The sequence below is a fragment of the Nomascus leucogenys genome, chromosome 5, assembly GCF_006542625.1.
Source record: "Nomascus leucogenys isolate Asia chromosome 5, Asia_NLE_v1, whole genome shotgun sequence".
Classification (NCBI taxonomy): Eukaryota; Metazoa; Chordata; class Mammalia; order Primates; family Hylobatidae; genus Nomascus; species Nomascus leucogenys.
Window position 1 is genome coordinate 5,225,854 of NC_044385.1, and position 7,567 is coordinate 5,233,420.

The 7,567-nt window shown below is 44.0% G+C and overlaps 1 long non-coding RNA gene across 1 annotated transcript; it reads left to right on the top strand.

Moving 5' to 3' along the window:
• Positions 1 to 479: 479 nt before the first annotated feature.
• On the top strand, positions 480 to 2,110 carry LOC105739147. The gene is made up of 3 exons (XR_001115022.1): positions 480 to 565; positions 1,258 to 1,524; positions 1,662 to 2,110. It is a non-coding gene; the product is annotated as an uncharacterized LOC105739147 (long non-coding RNA).
• The last annotated feature ends 5,457 nt before the right edge of the window (positions 2,111 to 7,567 follow it).

Here is a 7,567-nt window from a genome sequence, read left to right on the forward strand (position 1 = left end):
GATCTTAAACATGATTTTAGATATTTGGTGTGATTTTGTGAATGGGTTTATTGTTAATAGCTTTCATGCTCTAGAATTTTCTTGAATAATAGGTTTTTGCAAAGTGCATTCCATGGAATACTCATTTGGGTGACGTTAATAGACATCACTCAAAAGCTGGGCGAATATTACAATGTTTACGTCATCTGTAACAAGCTGAGTGGCTACAGTATATATCAGTATATATCTAAGAGGGGGCTCTGATTCCCAATATTTTCCAAATAGAAGCCTGGTTTTCTGAGCATCCTTGCAGCTGCAGGCTTCAGTCTACCAAAGATTTTTCTTTTAGTGAAGTACTTAATAAAACAATTTCTGTGAAAAGCACTTTGAGAAATATTGCTTTAAAAAGAAAAAGAATGAGCCCTGTATCAGGGGAAATATCTAATATCTTATTATATTAAACAAAAAAGTCCCACTCAAGAAAATCATCTTATTGTTCATAGACTTTAGGTATTGGGGCCAAAGGATAGATGACCATTTCAAATGATCCAGGCTAAGCCAGGAGGAGAGCTCAAAGTCTGATCTGGTGAGTAAGTTGTGAAGGGAATATGATGAAAAAGTGCACTTCCGTTGCAAAGAAATCATGAGCTAGGTTTATACACTGTGCTGTGAATGGCCAATAGATTATAAATTCAACAGTCTCCCTGTCACAGCTATGGTAATGATGACTGTTTAGGCCTTAGGGGAGCTTTAGGGAGAGCCAGTTTCATACTTAAGTCACACTGACTTAAAATGAAATATTTGAAATCATTGTTGAAATCACGTGCAGGTCGTCAGCAAGCAGGTGAGGTTGGAATGCCTATCATTTTCCTCAAGCTCATGTCCTCTCATTTTCTTATTTGCAAATCTATTTGGCTCAGAAAGTACACCTACAGTTAGTAAAAAATCACCTCCTGATGTTCCTTTTAAATGAAGCTTCCAAGTTATTTGAATAGCTTCCAAGTTATTCATCGAGAAACAAAGCAAATTCAAAGATTATGTCCGTAGGCACAAACTGGATTTTAAGAAATGCTGGCTGCATAAACAATTGTTTTATAGAAAAGAATTTCTGTTCCTCTTTTCCCTCCCCTTCTCAATCCTATTTGTTCAGACCTGGGTTCAAACACTAGCTGTAGAGGCTATAAGCTATTGGAAGCACATTGGAGCCTGAAATAAACTGAACCTCTTTTGCCTTGGTTTTCTCACTTGTAAATGGGGATTTTTATGCCGACCTCAAAGGTATGTTGCAAGGATCGAGGAACAGAAAGTGCAGCAAGTGGCCAATGAATGGAAGCCTGGTTTTCTGAGCATCCTTGCAGCTGCAGGCTTCAGTCTACCAAAGAATGTGAGCTGTTATTCTTCTAGGGCAGTGGTTAGAAAAGAAAATGAAAGTAGCAGTACTCTTTTCCTAATGCAACCATAGATGGATGACCAGGATTTGTCATCCGTAAGGTAGAAGCTGCTGTGCCTGAGGAAATAGAAAGTGGGCAGAGGTGGAGGGGCAAGGTAGGGAGTGGAGTGGAAGGTAGGGAGAGTTTGATCCTAGCCTGCACTGCTCCTCAGAGGTACTTTAGCCCCTTTGGAACAGTATTAGAAAATCATGGCTGTATCAACTCATGTCTGAAAATCAACTGCTATTTCAGAGCAGGAGGTGACCAATCTTGGAAATAAGGAAGGGAGAGAGGCAGCCAAGCCAGCAGCTCCTAGGATTAGTCACTTTGCCTGGAGCCAGCTCTTGGAGGTTCCCCAGGAGCTGACCAGCCTTATGTCCTGTCTGGTCAGCAGAGTCCCAAAGAAGCTTGTCATTCTCTAGGCATTTGTGCTTACATTCTGATGGGCCTAATAGCAGGGAGATGATATGGAGCCCAGGCAGAATGGCTGAGATTTCTACTGGTCGTGACCGCCATCTTCTCCTTCATACCTTTTCTACCTTTCTTTGTCCATGCATTCAACGGACATTTATTACCCAATAAGTGCCTGGTAGTAAGCCAGGACCTGGGGAGAGAAGATGAGTAAGACACCATCTCTGTCTCTCAGGAACTCTCAGATTCTTAGGGGGGGCACATGTACATCCTAATAACCACAATGCATCTCATGAATGTGTAAGTTTAAATTATTGATATAGGCACACACAGACAGAGGGACTTCATTCCTAGCAGGTTCTGTAGTATTTCATGCCCACTCTCCTTTCTTCCCTTGCTGCTCACATCATCCTTCCTTCAAGGAATTTGGGGCGATTGTAGACTGAAAGTGGCCCTTTCTGCATAATTCTTCTTGAAAATAAACACTTGCTGTCTTCTTAGAGGCTGACTATACTGATAGCTACCACTTCTTGACTGCTTATTATCCATTGGGTTATTGCTAAGCCCTTTACATATATTATATCATTTAATTTTATTGAATCTTCACCATAACACTTCAATGGAAATATTTTTCCAAAGAAGGAAAGGGGAGACTCAAAGTAGTTGTATTCGTCTGCATTGCTATAAAGAACTACCTGAAACCGGGTAACTTACAAAGAAAAGAGGTGGGCTGGGCGCAGTGGCTCATGCCTGTAATCCTAGCACTTTGGGAGGCCAAGGTGGGCAGACCACAAGGTCAGGAGTTAGAGACCAGCCTGGCCAAGACATGATGAAGCCCCGTGTCTACTAAACACACACAAACACAACAAACACACACACACACACACACAAATTAGTTGGGTATGGTGGTGCACACCTGTAATCCTAGCTACACAGGAGGATTGCTTGAACCCTGGAGGTGGAGGTTGCAGTGAGCCAAGATCATACCACTGCACTCCAGCCTGAGTGACAGAGCGAGACTCCATCTCAAAAAAAAAAAAAAAAAAAAAAAAAGAAAGATGTTTAATTGACTCACAGTTCCACAGGCCATACAGGAAGCATGGCTTGGGAGGCCTCAGGAAACTTACAATCATGGCAGAAGGTGAAGTGGGAGGAGGCATGTCTTACTTGGCCGGAGAAGGAGGAAGAGAGCTAAAGCGGGAGTGCTATACACTTTTAAACAACCAGATCTCATGAGCACTCTATCATGAGACAGCACTAGGGGCATGGTGCTAAACCATTAGAAACCACCGCCATGATCCAATCACCTTCCATCAGGCTCCACATCCAACACTGGGGATTACAATTCAACATAAGATTTGGGTGGGGAAACAGAGCCAAACCATGTCAGTAGCAAAGAGATTTTCCCACACAGCTTAAAAAAAAAAATGGCAGAATCTGGATGTGTGTTTAGGTTTGTCTGATCCCCGGCACGCTCCCCTATGCCATTTCTGATCTGCAAAGAGCCTGATCCTGAAGTCTGATCCCAATATAATCCTAGAGCCACGAGATGAGGCATGAAGTAGCCACCTACTTTGTGTGCTTTCAAATCAGATATGGCAAGATTCTTTGAAAAATCAGTCATCTGGATTAAGCAATGCCTAAGTAGGAAAGGATCCTTACAGGAACTGAACCATTTCTTCATTTTGCTCCGTGTTCTTTCTGTGGCTCTACCGATTTTGTGGGTTAAGAGCAAGGCATCAAAGCTTACTGAGTTTTTCTTTGACACTGAGTCGACTGGTTGTCTCAAGAACAGGGAGTCATTGCCCTAGTCTCATCTCATAGCATTTACATTTCTTTCTTTCATCTAATGGAGATGGTGCTCCCTGTTCTCTCCAGGAGACCGCAGGACCTAGATGATAACCTGCATCCCTAATCCTAAAGGGAGCCTAAGAGCAGTAATGATGGCCCTCCATTTGCAATAGATTACATTTTTCCCATATAAAGCTCTTAGGACTGTCACTGTGAATGATGTGCTGATTGGAGATAATGGTGACAATGATAATTTTGTAATTGAACTTTGTACTTCTCAACTCCTCCTGGAATCACAAAAGGATTTGTACATGTCCTTACTCAAAATAGATCCATTAGTTAAACTATTATAAGATAAAAAGGCTACAGATAAAATGCTGTCCATTGAGGCCCAGAGGGGAGACAGCCAAGTGGACTTAGAAATCCCCAGCCGGGAGCGGTGGCTCACGCCTGTAATCCCAGCACTTTGGGAGGCCAAGGCGGGCGGTTTACCCTGAGGTCAGGAGTTTGAGACCAGCCTGGTTAACATGGTGAAACCCTGTCTCTACTAAAAATACAAAAATTAGCCGGGCGTGGCGGTGGGTGCCTGTAATCCCAGCTACTCGGGAGGCTGAGGCAGGAGAATCACTTGAACCCAGGAGGCGGAGGTTGCAGTAAGCCAGGATTGTGCCACTGCACTCCAGCCTAGGCAACAGAGTGAGACTCTGTCTCAAAAAAAAAAAAAAAAAAAAAATCCCCATATCCCCATTCAGTCCTTTTCTCCAGAAAATACCCCATTTAATATAACTGTCTAAATGACGGTTTAAGGTCTACACAAGATTGTGCAGGTGAACCTGCAGGATTAGGAAGGTAAGGATTCCCACCTAGGTGGGCTCACTTGCTCTGCCATACCAGGGTGGGATGCCAGCCTGCTTCTGTATTGTCAGGAGGCACCAAAAAGGCTACCCTAGGTTTTCTGTCATTTGGCTCAGCATTTCCTTTGCTGGGCAAACGTGGAAAAGAGGCATTAAACTGCTGCTCCCACAACTGAAAGGAAAGCAATTCTCTTTCTGTTGTGGTTTCTTCCTCTTTGGACTCTTTTCTTCCATTCTGCCCTATCCCCTTCTTGGAAAAGCAGCTCTACCAATAGCAGAGAAGAAACAGCCCTGTGTACCTGATATGCTACCCTGGGCACAGGCGATGGGACCAGGGATAGACACCTGAGCTGATCTGGGTAGATGCCCTCTTCTGGCCATTGAGAACTGACAGCATCAGGCATCTAGAACATAATAGTATTTTTACATACCGCAGGGACATCCACCAGGCTGAGGGGGACCAATTTTATTTCAAAAAATGTATCCTAAACTTGGCTGGGCACGGTGGCTTATGCCTGTAATCCCAGCACTTTGAGAGGCCAAGGTGGGCAGATCACTTGAGGTCAGGAGTTTGAGACCAGCCTGGTCAACATGGCGAAATCCCGTGTCTACTAAAAAATACAAAAATTAGCCAGGCGTGGTGGCGTGCACCTGTAATCCCAGCTGCTGGGAAGGCTGAGGCAGGAGAATTGCTTGGACCGGGGAGGTAGAGGTTGCAGTGAGCTGAGATCATGCCACTGCATTCCAGTCTGGCCAACAAGAGCAAAATTCCATCTCAAAAAAAAAATGTATCCCAAACTTGGAAGTAAAAATAGGAATGACTGCACGTCTTTCTAATGCCATACTGGAAGGTTGCCTAACAAACCACCAACGCTTTTTTCAACTCTCTAAGGGAATGTACTTTTGTTTGACTTACTATTTACTATTGATTAGGGCTCAGACTCTGCCAAGTTACGTGTTAATTTTTGTCTGGTAGAGATGCAAATGATTTTTGTCCTGTAAAAAGATTTTATTGCTCTACAGGACATTAATGAGTGAGGTTTTCAAATTAGCAAACTTATGTCAGCATGCTGTTTCTGATGGTCTTCCAAATCTTTCTCCTTCCAGTTCTCTTTTCAAACAGCTTTGCCATCTTCTGGTTCTTTCTCTTGTGAAGTAAACAGATCTTTATACACACTCCCTATAGGCTTATATAAGAATCATGTTTTTACTTTTTGAAAATGATGCCTTGACAATTCCACTGAACAGGCTGGGGAAAATTTTATGAGAATTGTTGGATCCTGGTCAGAAGCAAAAAGGATAAAGCCAGGCTATCCTCTATCATGGCTGATCTGAGGTTCATTCCCAGAAATGAGGGTCTTGGATCAGGGTCAAATATGTGGGTGGGGCTGGCTCAATTGCTGAGAAACCCATCTCATGAGGAAGGATGGGACCCATATTATGGGAAACAAAACAGGAAGAATGAGAGTGAACAGATTAACCTTTCACTAAATTGGGAAAACAGAAGAAAGTGTTGTTGGATAAAGAGGGAACCTTAGCACAATGAGCAGAGACAAGATGGTAAATGTTCCTTATCCAGTAACCTCTGATGAAAGGCCAGTGCTCACATCATTAGTAACGTCCAGAACTAATAATATCAGTAGTAGTGATACTCCTAGTGTAAATAAGTAGCTCTCATGTTTTGATTGCCAAGAATGCTAGCAACCTTACATATATCACTCTCTTTACCCCAGCCCTGTTAATTGGTACTATGATGAAGAAAGAGACTCAAAGAAAATAAATGACTCACTCGCATATTTTTACACAGCTCCAATTGCTACAGAAAGGATTAAAGCCAAGTCTATCCAACTCCACAGTCTATGTCCCTCCCTCCCTCCCTCCCTTCCTTCCTTGCTCCTTCCCTCCCTCCCTTTCTGCCTCCCTCCCTATCTCAAACATCTATTGAGTGTCTACCATGTGCCAGGCACTGTGTCAGTCTCTTGGGACACAGCAATAAGTCAAGTCCTCGCTTTCAGGGAGTTTACATTCTAGTGAGAGGGACACAGAAACAAATGTATCTCTACGGCAGCAAATGCTATGAAGAAAATCAGCTTCATTTTTATTGTTTCATGCCCATCATGCAGGTTTCCCACAGTCCATCACCCCCCCTCCACCCCCCACCCAATGTAGTGCTTTCCTCTGTCCTGGAGAATCGGAAGGACTTCACAGCAACATCTGCAGTGCCTTTGTTTCAGGGACTTTGGCACAGAGAAGCGGACACAGTGGCAGACAAAGCTGCTGGAAGCTGTCAGGCTACTGGCAGCCAAAATCTTAATCACACGTTCCGAAGGCAGTGTGTGTGTGTGATGTTGCATCTCCGGCCCTGGAAGGGAGACAGAGGTCACCTCCTTGGGAGTCAGAGTTGGCCCCTCATCTCCCAGGGGTGCAGCTGACCAGCTTCAGAGGACTGACTGCACAGACCAGGAACGGGCCATTCACTCTGATGGGAATTGGGAATCACTGATGCTTGAGCAGCAGCTGAGTTAAGATTCATGCTAAGAAAACAGCATTCATATGTGTACATGTTGAAGTCAGGATCTCAGTGAAGAGGGCACGACAGCAGTGAAAACAGGTGCCAGACCTGAAGTAGGCTACCTTATGGTTTGCTGCTTCACCTGTTCCTCTACACACACACACACACACACACACACACACACACACACACGATTCCACAAGCTTCTGGGACAGTGGCAGTTTAAAGGCTCTGTCTGAAAAGCACCTGCTGAAAGTGTTGGGCATTTTTTGTTGGATTGTTGTTTCATAGGGCTTCTAAGTTTCACTTTTGCATTTCAACCATCTCAAGGAATTCCCCCTGATTTTGAGTGTGAACGGGTATAAAAGACCAGGGGTTGTTAATCAAAAGCCTGGAGCATTCAGGTAAAAGGCTGTTCTGCAGGGAAGGAGGGAAACAGAGCAGGGTGAGATGGATGGTCAACCTTGAAAGGCCTTACACAGTCCCTGCCAGGATAATCTTTGCCTTTCCCTTCTACTGGGGAAAAGTCTGGATTGCTAAGACCAGGGTCCGTATAGTGGCATCTCCAACACTCAGGCCCAGCTTCACGG